The 12,815-nt window shown below is 36.5% G+C and overlaps 1 protein-coding gene across 4 annotated transcripts in view; it reads right to left on the reverse strand.

Moving 5' to 3' along the window:
* The window catches only part of Camsap2 (calmodulin regulated spectrin associated protein family member 2), a 95,342-nt gene that overhangs the window by 48,911 nt on the left and 33,616 nt on the right, over positions 1–12,815 (reverse strand). Inside the window, exon 2 of one of the 4 annotated variants that reach the window (XM_063239896.1) lies at positions 3,103–3,155. The exons of the other annotated variants lie outside the window; for them this stretch is intronic. The gene's annotated coding sequence lies outside the window, so the exon portion shown is untranslated. The remainder of the gene's footprint in view (positions 1–3,102; positions 3,156–12,815) is intronic. 4 annotated transcript variants of the gene reach the window in all.

Below are 12,815 nucleotides of genomic sequence, written 5' to 3' on the forward strand. Positions count from 1 at the left end.
TGTGGCTGCAAACTTGCTAGGTCCAGGCCTCTGAGCAATAGTGAACTGCAGTGTTCTTTCAGAGCCAGGACACCTCAGGCTGCTGACAGGCCAACGCTAAACCTGCTGGCCTAGGCAAAGCCCCGGCTAGGTTGCTGAGGACATGGTGACAGCATGGCATGGCCAGAATGGCAGCCTCCCACATTCTTCAGAGGGACATAATCTACAGGGTCTGGGAATCTGGGTCTGCGCATGAAACTCAGCCACTTTAGGTCATCGTAGAACTGTGCAGATCTGTGTCCTGTGTGACTGTTCTGGAGGAGGCGAACACTCGCTATAACAGGTGAAATGTATACAATACACTCACTTACAATACAATACACTTGTATACATTTCACCTGTTATAGATGAATAGTAGAAGACTCGCTTGGAGGAGACTTCACCTTCTTCCCACCAGGACAGACAAAGACCTTACCCATCATGGAGGTCAAGTGGAATCCAAGATGACAACAGTGGAATGGTTAGTGGGCCTTCCCTGGTCTTTGTTTTCCCAAAAAGAGAACCAGTATTTGCTTAATTATAAAGTCCACTGCCCTTTGAGAAGATTTACTGGTTATTTGCAGAAGTCTTGCATTTATAATATGAAATGCTGACTTTAACAACTCTTCCCACAAATTTTTGTTGCATCTAGACATTTTAGAAGTACAGAAGTTACCAACACATGACAGAATTAGAAAGTCACATATCTTGTAAATACCTGCTTAAAAAAGAAATCACAAAAAAAGAAATGTCTTCTGAAAGTGACTTTTTGAAATGGAGTTCATTAGATCGTCTCTGGAAGTGATACCAGGAGTAACACTTGTCCATGTTTATTAAGTGGATTAGAGGACATGGGGCAGAAGACAGAAGAACGAGAAGGTCCAGTAAAGATCAGTTGTATGTAGAAGACTATTTTCATATTATAACCTGTGTTTTGTGTGCATTATTTGACAATGCCAAATACTTTTTTGAAATATCTAATCTTACTAGATTCTCTCAAGTGCCTGATACATGTTAAAAAGCAGAAGTAGTAAAATAATGCATTTAGTAAAAAAATTTCTGTTAAAATGTACATAAAGTATTACTTGTGAGAGGAATAGTAAACCTGTCTTCCTGTAGTACACATTATATCTGATTCTGGAAGAAAATGCAAAGCGTCCTTATAGTGAGGCAAGAAAACCTTTCTCCATGTCTGTACATTTTGTTTTACTATGTTTTAAATTTGTGTTGCTATGCATGTAAAATACAATGAATCATAATTTATAACATTATTCTCTCTAGATGTTAAATAGGTCACAGTGCATGTACAACAAAAGTAGATTTGATAAACTAACATTTATTTATTTTGTGTAAAAATTCCTAAGAAAGACTGTCTTCTGAAAATTTGAGCATTTTAGTTCACTGACCTGGTGGACAAGGTAAGGTTTCTAGGTCGGGGGCTCCTATTTGGAAGACATGTTCAAATTATAACCATTGTAACATATGCACAGGTTACTCAAGACTGTTATGTGTGCATATACTGGGCAAATTAAATCTTATCTAGATATTTAGACGTGCCTAACCTGTGTTAAATGTGGAGGTAGTAAAATAGTACTTTGTAAATTTTTTTTGTTAAAATTCACACAAATATGTGATGGAAATGGAAACTCCCTCAGTGAGTACTGTGGTCCTGTTTGTACTTGTTCACTGGCTTGGGGGAGAAAGGAGGGAAGCAACTGCAAAAAGCAGCACACGTTGGTGCATTTTTAGGTGGGCATTTTCAGACACTTCTGTATGTTTTGTTTTATACACACAAACACACGTGTATTGCACACAGATTTTGCAACATCTAGTCCCTAAATGTTAAAGAGCTTGTCAGTTATGACAAAGTACTGAGTAAACTTAGTGCGCTTTGCATAGAAATTAATAGAAAAGCTTGTACTCTGAATTAATTTTGGATATGAATTTGTTCAACCATCTCTAAGTATTACACATGCCTGTATTTGTCCACTGGGTTCAAGGCAGAGAAAAGGAAGCAGAGAAGGGAATGCTTCAAGGCCAAAACGATACCCCATTTTGAGAAGATAACTCGGATTATAATCATTGTCACCTATGTAACTTTATTCATCAGTGTTGTATGTACAGTGAAAAAGAAAAATACATGAAAGGTATAGCTTTGCATATTTAGGAGTATCTGACATATTTAAAAGTAGGAGTGGCAGAATAATACTTTTTGTAAATAATTTTTAAAAATTGATGAGATCTGTATCCATCTGTATCTCAAGGCCCAAATCAATTTGGAGCTATTGTGGCTCCAACTAAAATACAGCTAACTCATTTATGCTGAAGACCGAAACTTTTTTGAAGTCTTGCACGAAATTCACACATATTATCTAGAAAAATTCAAGGAAAAGAAATCGAACACATTTCTACTGTTCCATTGTTGTGGGCATCCCAAAAAATAGTTCACTAGGCATTGGCCGGGTTAATTTCTTACCTAATACATTATAATCAGAATAATAACAACCGTTATCACTGAATGTTACACACCATATATTACATTTTGTATTTTACTGTCATTTACTATTTCACTGTGTAAAGTTTTCAGTGTGTATTGTTTTCAGAAACAAAATAAGTTTAATGCGACAGCCCTGTGAGGTATTATTATACCTGTTTTACAGAAGAGAACACTGGAACTGCAAGAACAGAGATAAGCATTCAAACCTGGAAGTCTGGCTCCAGAAGCCAAACCGCTGGCATACCACACTTGCAGACTTAATTCCAACCCCGTACACTGCAACTCCCAATATTACAGTAGGAGGTTTACAGCCATGATAAAAGCACAGTATACCATGGCCACCAGATGGCAGAGCAGAACATAAATCTAATAGCAGTCCCAAGACCAACTGTAATATCTTGCATATTATTGGGAATAGAACAGATGTTGTATTCCAAAAAAGTTAGCAAAAAAAAGCATCCCAAAGCTAATATTAGTTTTATATCTGAGTTACAAAGTTTGTATTTTGCTATTTTCAACTAGTGAAGTCTAGGTAAAAATATACATTACAAAGGACAGTTAAAAATGGCAAGTGTAATGGCACACACCTGAGTATCCCAGATACTCTGGAGTCTGAGGCAGGAGAATTGCAAATTCAAGGCTAATTCAGCAACATGGTGAAATTCATTCATTTCAAATAAGAAAAGAAAAAAAAAAAAAGAAAAATGAAGAGTTTAAGGTTAAAATGAAGATAAAAGCTAAAAGGAGATCTTTCAAGTGCTCTTTAAAAAAAGTTGATTAGCCTCACAAATAGAAATCCAACCATTAGATGGCTTAATTCCTGCATCAAATTTAGACACATAACCAAAAAATTTTCTAAAATATGTGGGGAACCACCCAGCCGACACTCCTCGACTCTCCTTGAAAAGAGGGACAACTGTCTACATTTTGGATAAACTTGGCCCTATCTCCACATATTGACATGTACAAAACTGGCTAGGCTATTTCTTTGTCCCTTTAATTGGCTTTAAACAATGTACATTGGGTGAGCAGAGGAGCTGATGTGTAATCTCTGAAATAAGGTGATAGTTCAGTGTTACCATGCCCAGCATCTCCCTAAATACGTGGTTGAGCCAGGTAGGATGGAAAGCTGGGCGGGATGGAGAGCTATGCTCCACATTGTCGGCTGGGATTGAGCCTCTAGAAAGAGGCTATGACTTCCCAAGGCAAACAGGATTGTATATCAGAACTGAAGTACCAACCCCAAATTGTGAGATACTACCTCAGTTGTGTTATACAGATTGTTTTCTCTCCATTGCTTGTCCTCTGCTTATTGAAAAGGTGATCTCAGAGCTCCTACCTAGTCCAGTTCACGGTACTCATGGCAGTCACGAATTTCCCAGTCACTCTCACTGTCACTCCCCTCAGGGAGAATTAATTAAACCTGGGAAGGGCTCTTGGTTGAAGTTTTTGTTCTGGTGAACCACCATCTTGGCTGTACTAAGGACTCCTTGGCTCCCCATAACTGTATATATGTCTTAGTGTCTTTATTGTCACTGTGGGTTGCACTGGAAGTGGTAGATTGGAATTAACTCACCAGAATTCCAATAATTTATCCTTGGGATTACAAGTTTAAACCTTCCTGAACCGAGAGGAGGATGGGAAAGGGTTCTCTGTAAAATAACCCTAACTTTTATGTGCCATATACTGATATCAGCTTAGTACAGCAGCTAGAGCACCTACTACATCCAAGAACAGCAGTACCTCAGGCACAGGCAGGAGCAAAGATTTAGACTATGAACATAAAAAGTGTCTGAGTTATTCTGCTAACATGGCATACATAGCATATACTTACAAGAATGTTTTTTCAGAGTTAATCCCAGTTTTGGAAACTTTACAACTTTGCCTAAATTTCATTACATGAAGATAAACATAAAATATGACTTACATCATTGACATAAAATATGACTTACATCATTAAAATATGACTTGTATCATTGAGAAAATTAAGACACTGTATAATCTACATTTGAGCAAGATACAAAACAGTCTACTGTCAAAGTTCATAAATTTTTTATTACTCCATGATGGTTTTGGGATTTTACATTGATTTTTTGTTGTTACTAAGTAATATTACTTTGTCAAAGTAAGTACTGAATTATAGCATATTACATTATTATTTGTAAATCCTGACACTGAAAATTCAGAGAATAAAATCAAAGACATTAATGTATAAAACTATATTGCCTAAAATGATAGCTTTACCGTAAGGGTATAAAGGTAAAAAGTCTTGTTACTGGCATCACAGCAGGGCTACTGTCCTCAGCCAAGACAGGGGTTACTGTTAACTTGTCAAAAATGGTCCACTTCCCTTTCGAGAGTCCAGTGTGGTTCCCAGAACAAGAAAATAAGTACTGAAGAGTTAAGCAGATTAAAAAATAAAGGCTACCACATAAATTTAAGAAGACTTCATCTTAGATATTGCCAGCTGGCTCTAGCTTTTAGCTTATGGACAACTCACCCAAGCATCAAGTTGCACACTTCAGTACTTGCAGATTTGTCACACTAATCTTGCCTCCTAACATTATGCAGACTTTATAAAAATCACGCACAAAGCACATTTCTCCAAACTAAATTATACCAGTTTACATTTTGCAGTTACAAGTGAAAATAACTGACAGAACTAAGTTCTGGTTTTAAAAAGTACGTCTGTTTTAATACAACTTATAAGAGAAAAATTGGAGCACAGCACCAGTTCATATACACAGCTTCATTCACTAGAAACACAAAATGGACCCAGAAAGTTGCATCCAGAAATGAGACACAAAATACACACCTTGTCTACCTACCACATAACTCGGCTTATCATATAATATGAATTTCATCCTCCAATGTGGTAACAACTTTCCCTGATGCTACATTCTATTTCATGTAACCACTTCTGCACTTCACTTGTATGCACTGGAACCTCTAAAGCATGAGTCAAAATAAACCTTTTCTTTTTAGAAGTTAATTACCTCAGTCATTATGTTACACTGACATAAAGTTGACTAATACAGTACAGAAAACAGTAAAACTCTTTGGAATATGAGTGCAAAATTATATTCTGAACACCACAAAACACTGTTGAAGCTACCTAAAGAAAATTTAAATAAATGAAGAAATCCTATGTTTGTGGAATTGGAAGAATCAATATTGTCAAGACACTAATATTTCCCCAAATTGATGTTCAAATTAATGTAATCTCTGTCAGAATTCCAGGTAGCTTCTTTGTAGAGATCAGCAGGTTGATTTTACACACTGGAACATAGGATCGTGAGAAAGACAAGGAAGGAAGTGGGTCCAATGGACCCAGGAAGAATCTGAAGTGTGAACTGAAGCCCACAGAGAGAATAAAAAGAAAAACTTCAATAAAGAAGAAGAAGGTGGTAGCTGGTGTGGCCTTCTCCCCGAGCTGGACTGACTGTGTGAGAGGAGCTACTGGAAACTGGGGATGCAAAGTCAAGGTGACAGTGGCAGCTGACAATCCCAGAGGCCTCTGCAAAGACACACAGCAATGGAGGGGAGCGGCAGACATGGAGGGCTGCACTGGCTGCTGATGATTGCAGAGGACTCAGTCCTCCTGCAGGAGAGGGCCAAGAACCATTTTGGATTGGGCCAGATAAGCCTGGAACCAGAACTGCGCCGGCTTTCTCCAGCAGCTACTAGCTGGGGCCAGACTGGTGGAAACTGCAACAAGCTCAATGAGTCTGGTCTCTGAGCAGTCCTGCCATAAAGCAACAGCTGGCTTGTTGGAATACAGTGGCACGATTCAGGACTCTGTCTCCACTAGTGAACCTAAAAAGAATCCTGGAAGTGGATTTTTTTTTTTCTTTTCTTGTTTGTTTTGTTTTGTTTGTCTTTTTCTTTTTTATCGGTACCGGGGATCGAACTCACAACTGCCTGCTTGCAAGGCAGGTGCTTATACCGCTGAGCTAAATCCCAGCCCCGTTCAGTTTGTTTTTTATTTCTCTCTCCTTTTTATGAGTCTGAGAGTGATTCCTAACTTTTCTGTGGATGTGATTCTGTTTTGTAAGACTTTTTATCTCTTCTACCTCTCCTCTTCTCTTTCTTTCTTTTATTTATTTTTTTTTGGTAATGGGGATCAAACTTACAACTTTGTGCTTACCAGGCAAGCACTTAAGCAACTAAACTAAATCCCCAGCCCCCCACTTTCTTTCAATCTTCTGCACCAGTTTCCCCAAGTTGATGGGACTCATCTTTGTCCTCCAGCCTTATTTGTAATCTCTCTTTTTCCACTTCTTTATTTTCTCCTTTATCTATTTTAAATTTTAACCCCCAAGGGCAAAATTAACATAGTATGGACTTATATTTTGCACATAACGATCTGCTTTGCTTTACATTTTGTTATATAATCACAAATCTAGTTCATATGGTTAGAAGCTGCAAATGAAGGGTTAGCTCAGTTTGTTTTATAGGCTGTGTCTGATGCTACTGATACTACTACAGCCAAAATTGACGTATCTATACTAAATAGCTGTTGGCCCTGATAATCTATGACTAAGATTAACTAAGAGTCACAGAAAATACTGGCAGCAGGGATCAAGAAGCACGATCCAACAATATGCTGCATATAAGAAACACATTTAATTTAAAAAGAAATTCATAGACTGAAAGTCAAAGGATGGAAAACAATACTCCATGCAACAGGAGTCCAGAAAAAGCAAGGGTAAGCTATTCTATTTGTAGACAAAGTGAATTTCAAGCCAAGACTAAGAGAGATAAAGAAGGTCACTACATCCTCATAAAGGGAACAATCCAAGAGGAAGAGACAACAATCATAAATATATATGCAACAAATACCAGTGCATCAAGCTATACAAAACAATTACTAATGCACATGAGAAATCAAATAAGCCCTGATACAATTGTACTGTGAGACTTCAATATCTCACTGTCACAAAAAGACAGATCGGTTAGACAAAAAATCAATAATGAAATATTAGAACTAAATCGAACTTTTGAGCAAATGGACCTAATAGATGTCTAAGGAGTGTTCCACCTCGCAACATCAGACTACACATTCTTCTCAGCATCACATGGGACATTCGCAAAATAGACCACATACTGGCCCTAGAACATGCTTAAGTGAATGTAAAGGAATTGAAATTATCCCATGCATACGATCAGACCCCAATAGAATGAAATTGGAAAACCATGCCAAAGGAAACCACTAGAACTTCATAAATATATGGAAATTAAATAGCACCCTATTAAACAACCAATGGGTCACAGATGAAATTAAAGAAGAAATTAGACAGCTTTTACAGTTGAATGATAATGACAATACAACATACTGGAACTTGTGGGGCACAATGAAAGCAGTTTTAAGAGGAAAACTTAAAGCAGTAAATACCCATACCAGGAAAAACAGAGCAAGCACATATATACAACTTAATGTTGAACTTCAAACTTCTACAAAAAGAAGAGCAAGGTAAACCAAAAGATGTACAAGGGAGGAAATTATAAAGATCAGAGTGGAAATTACACACTGGAAACAAACAAACAAACAACCCCAATGAACTGAAGGGTTGGTTCTTTGAAAGATTAAATAAAATTGATCGACCCTTAGCCAATCTTATCAAAAAAGGAAAGAAAAGACTCAAATCCATACAATTAGGAATGAAAAGGGTGAAATCACAACATACCCTGAAGAAATGCAGAAAATCAACTATACCCACTTTGAAAACTTGCATTCTAATAAGATGGAAAATACAGAAGAAATGGATAGATTCCTAGATACATGAGTTACCAAAGCTGACTCAAGATATAAAAATCTTAACCCAGTATCAACAAATGAAATTGAAGATGTAATTAAAAACCTATTGACAAAGAAAAGCCCACACCCTAATGAATTCTCTGTTGAATTATACAAAAAACTTAGTGAAGACCTAATACCACTACTTCTTAAATTTTTTAATGAAGTTGGAAGGGAAGCAATACTCTCAAATTTATTTCTGGAAGCAAGCATTACTCCGATTCCAAAACCAGGCAAGGACCCAACTAACATACAGAATTACAGCCCAATCTCCCTAATGAACACTAATGCAAAAATCCTCAGTAAGATACTGACAGACTGCAGCAATTCATCAAAAAGATTGTACACCATGATCAAGGGAGATTTACTCTTGGAATGCAAGGATGGTTGAACATATGTAAATCCATAAATGTAATACACCATATTCACAGAGCCAAGGACAAAAATCTTATGATTATCTTACCTGATGCAGAAAAAGATTTTGACATCATTCATGATAAAAGCCCTACAGAAAATTGGAACAGACAGTCTTTATCTCAACCTGATAAAGGCCATCAGCCAACCAACATACTAAATGGACAAAAACTGAAAGCTTTCATTCTAAAATCACGAACAAGACGAGGATGCCCTCTGTCTCCACTCTTATTCAACACAGTCCTGGAAACTTTAGCTGCAGTAATAAGACAAGAGAAAGTAATTTAAAAAAATGATAAAGGAAGAAGTTAAAACTATTATTATTTGCAGTTGACATGATACTCTACTTAGAAGACTCCACAAAAGACTTTCAGATTTAATAAGCAAATTCAGTAACATAACTTTTTAACATAGGTTAAAAAGTCAACATTCAAAAATCAATAACCTTCCTATACACGAATAACAACTCACCGAGAGAGGAATCAGGGAAATAATACCTTTTCTAGTCGCATGTGAAAAATGAAATACCTAGGAATAATTTAACAAAGGACGTAAAAGATCTCTACTTTGAAAACTGCAGTGCTCTGAATAAGGAGATTGAAGAGGATATTAGAAAATGGAGAGATATCCTGTGCTCTTGGGTAGAAAGAACTATATTGGGTAGATGGCCATATTTCTAAAACTTTTATACAGATTCAATGCAATTCTAATCAAAATTCCAATAGGATATCTCAAAAAACTAGAGAAAACAATCCTAAAATTCATTTGGAATCAGAAGAGATCTAGAAAAGCAAAGGAAATCCTGGGCAACAAAGACAAGATACAGAACAATTCCTGACTTGAAATTATACTATAAAGCTACTGTGATAAAAACAGTGTGGTACTGGAAAAAAAAAGACAAAGACAAAAAATGGAACAGATTAGAAGACACAGAAATAACTACAGACATACTAAGCCATCTTACCTTTGACAAAGGTGCCAAACACATTTACTGGAAGAAAGATAGCCTCTTTAATAAATGGTGCTGGCAAAACTGGCTCTATACATGCTGAAGATTAAAACTGGACCCATATCTTGCACCATGTGCTAAGCTAAAATTAAAATGGATCAAAGATCTTAACATTAAAACAGAAACATTAAATCCACTGGAAGATATGAGTAGGTAAAACTCTTGAAGACATATGTGTAGGCAAAGACTTTATGAATAAAACCCAGACTGCACAGGAACTATCACAAAGAATCAACAAATGGGATCTCACCCTAATGAAAAGCTTTTGCACAGCAAGAGAAACCACCAACAAAGTGAAGCAACAACCCACAATGTGGGAGAAAATGTTTGCCAGCTGCTCCTCCGACAAAGGATTACTATTAAGATCCTATAAAGAACTAAAAAAAAAAAAAAAAAAAAATCAGTCCTCCCAGATTTGAAGACCCAATCCAAAAATGAGCATCTGAGATGAGTACACACTTCTCAGATGAAGAAATAGAAACAGCAAATAAAAACGTGAAAAAATGTTCAACATCACTGGTCATTCGAGAGATGCAAATTAAAACAACTCTGAGATTCCATCTCATTTCAGAAAGAATAGCTATTATCAATAAGTAATAATAAAGGTAAGAACAGAATCAATGAAATAAATAGTTTCAAAAATAATGAAACGATGAGGTGGTTTTTTTTTTTTTTTTTTTTTGTCTTTTTCGTTTTTATCGGTACCAGGGATCGAACTCACGACTGCCTGCTTGCAAGGCAGGCGCTTATGCCGCTGAGCTAAATCCCCTGCCCCCGATGAGGTGGTTTTTATAAACCTCAATACAATTTAACATCAGGAAAGAAAAAAGGGACACCACTATTGAAAGGGACTATACATATTAAAAGGGAATGCTCTGACAATTTAATACCAATAAATTTGACATATTTATATAAATGGCTAAATGCTGTGAAAGACACAAAATAACTGATACAAGAAACAGAAAATCTTTATAGCTATAAATCTGTTTTTAAAAACTAATTTGTAATTTTATAACTCTCGCACAAAGCAAACATCAAGCTTTGATGATTTAAGTAGTAAATTTTATCAAACAATAAAGGAAGAAATTTTGTCAATCTTAGATGAAATCTTTAGGAAAATAAACCCATTATATGCAGTTACTATTACTTTGATACTGAAACTAGACAAAGAAATTAAAAGAAAAGTATCTTCCCTGAATGTGGTTACGAATTCCCTTAAGAAAATATATTAGCAAATTAAACCCATCAATACCTAAAAGGAATAATATATTATGAGTTAAATTCCAGGAACTGAAAACTGGCTTACAATTTAAACATGAAGTACTTCCCTCAGAGACCCGTGTATTGAGCATTTGATCTCCAATGAAGCAATGAACCAGACGCAGGGCCTCAGAAGAACTGATTGGATCATGAGAGCTTTAATGTCCCCTGATTGGGAGGTGATGGAAACAGGAGGTAGAGCCTAGTCAAAGGAAGTAGACCATGGGGCATGATGTTGGGGACATTTCTGGTCCCTGGCCTCTCCTCTCTGCTTTTTGGATGCCATGGGTCAAGAGGCATTCCTCTTTTATGTCCTTCTGCCAGGATGTTTCTGCCATGTCCATGCCTAGAAGCAATAGTCAAGTGATCAGGGACTGCAACTTCTGAAACCGCGAGCCAAATTAAACTTTTCTTCCCTTAAATTGTCTTTCTGAGGTATGTGGTCACAGGGACAAAAAGATGACTTATATAGTATTTGAAAATCAATGAGGGCTGGGGATTTAGCTCAGCTGCATAAGTGACTGTATGGCAAGCATGTGGTCATGAGTTCAATCCCCAGTACCAAAAAAAAAAAGAAAGAAAGGAAAAAAAAAAAAAAAAAACCAATGTAACTCATACATTAAAAAGATAAATGAGGAAAGTCACATGGCTTTCTTAATAGGAATAGAAAAGGCATTTGAAGAACATAGCACCTATTCATGATTAAAAAAAAAAAAACATTTCTTACCAAACCAGGAATAGGTAGGAACCCTTTAATCTGATGAAGGACATTTTAAAAAATCTTACAGATAGCATGTTTAGTAAGAAGAATTAAACAGTAAGGGAAGATGCATGGCCTCAACACCTTTTTTTTGTTTGTTTGTTTTTTGAGACAGGGCCTTACTGTGCGTTCAGGCTGGCCTTGAACTCACATTGATCCTCCTGCCTCATGAATATTTAAAATCACTTGAAAATTACCATTAAACAACATGAAAAGGATAAATCATAGCCTAGGAGAAAATATTTGCAACATGTGTATTTAACAAAGTACTTGTATTCAGTATAACAATGTACAGAAAAACGAAAACAAAACTTCAATAAGAAAAAGAGAAAAAGATTTCAACACTCTACAAAAGATCTATTAAGCTTATTTAAAAACAGTAAGCTTATTTTTTAAAAAGCCACTAAATTATATTACCTATCTGGAAATATAAATTAAAACCATAGAGAGAAATTCACATTAGAATTTAAAAGCCTGAAAAAAAGCATTGGCAAGGATACAGAACAAGCAAACTCTCTCACACACTACTGGTGGGAAAATAAAAACTAAAACTACTCTGGAAAATGGCTTCTTGGAGTCTGAAAAGTTATAAGACACACTCACATATGCTTCCCTAATTCAAATTCAAAGTATTGTATTTACCCAAAAGAAACACAGATCCACATAAAAATGTCCATAAATGTTTGTGACTGTTTTATGATAAGCCACAAACAGGAAACATCAATGTTCACTATCAAGTGAATGAATGAAAGGGTGGTTGTCACGGTTTATGTTTGTGTCCCCCAGGCCTCATGAGTTTGCATTGTTCATTTGTGATGGTTCATTGTACAGTGCTTGGATTGATGGTGTCAGTGCTCCACCCATATAGGGGTGGAGCCAGGATGTGATGTAATGGCAGGAAGAAGGTGTGTCTTTCTCTCTTTGCTGGTTCGAGTTTGCTGTGGGCAGCCGCCATGAACTGCAGCCCAGCCATGCCTGCCTGTCTTGGAGCCAACTGAGTGTGGACTGAAACCTCCAAAAACTGTAAGAAATAAACCTTTCCTTTCCCAACTTTGGGCTT

This window comes from Cavia porcellus, unplaced genomic scaffold (assembly GCF_034190915.1).
Source record: "Cavia porcellus strain 051 isolate PalLab524CR breed Dunkin Hartley unplaced genomic scaffold, mCavPor4.1 scaffold_29, whole genome shotgun sequence".
Taxonomy (NCBI): domain Eukaryota; kingdom Metazoa; phylum Chordata; class Mammalia; order Rodentia; family Caviidae; genus Cavia; species Cavia porcellus.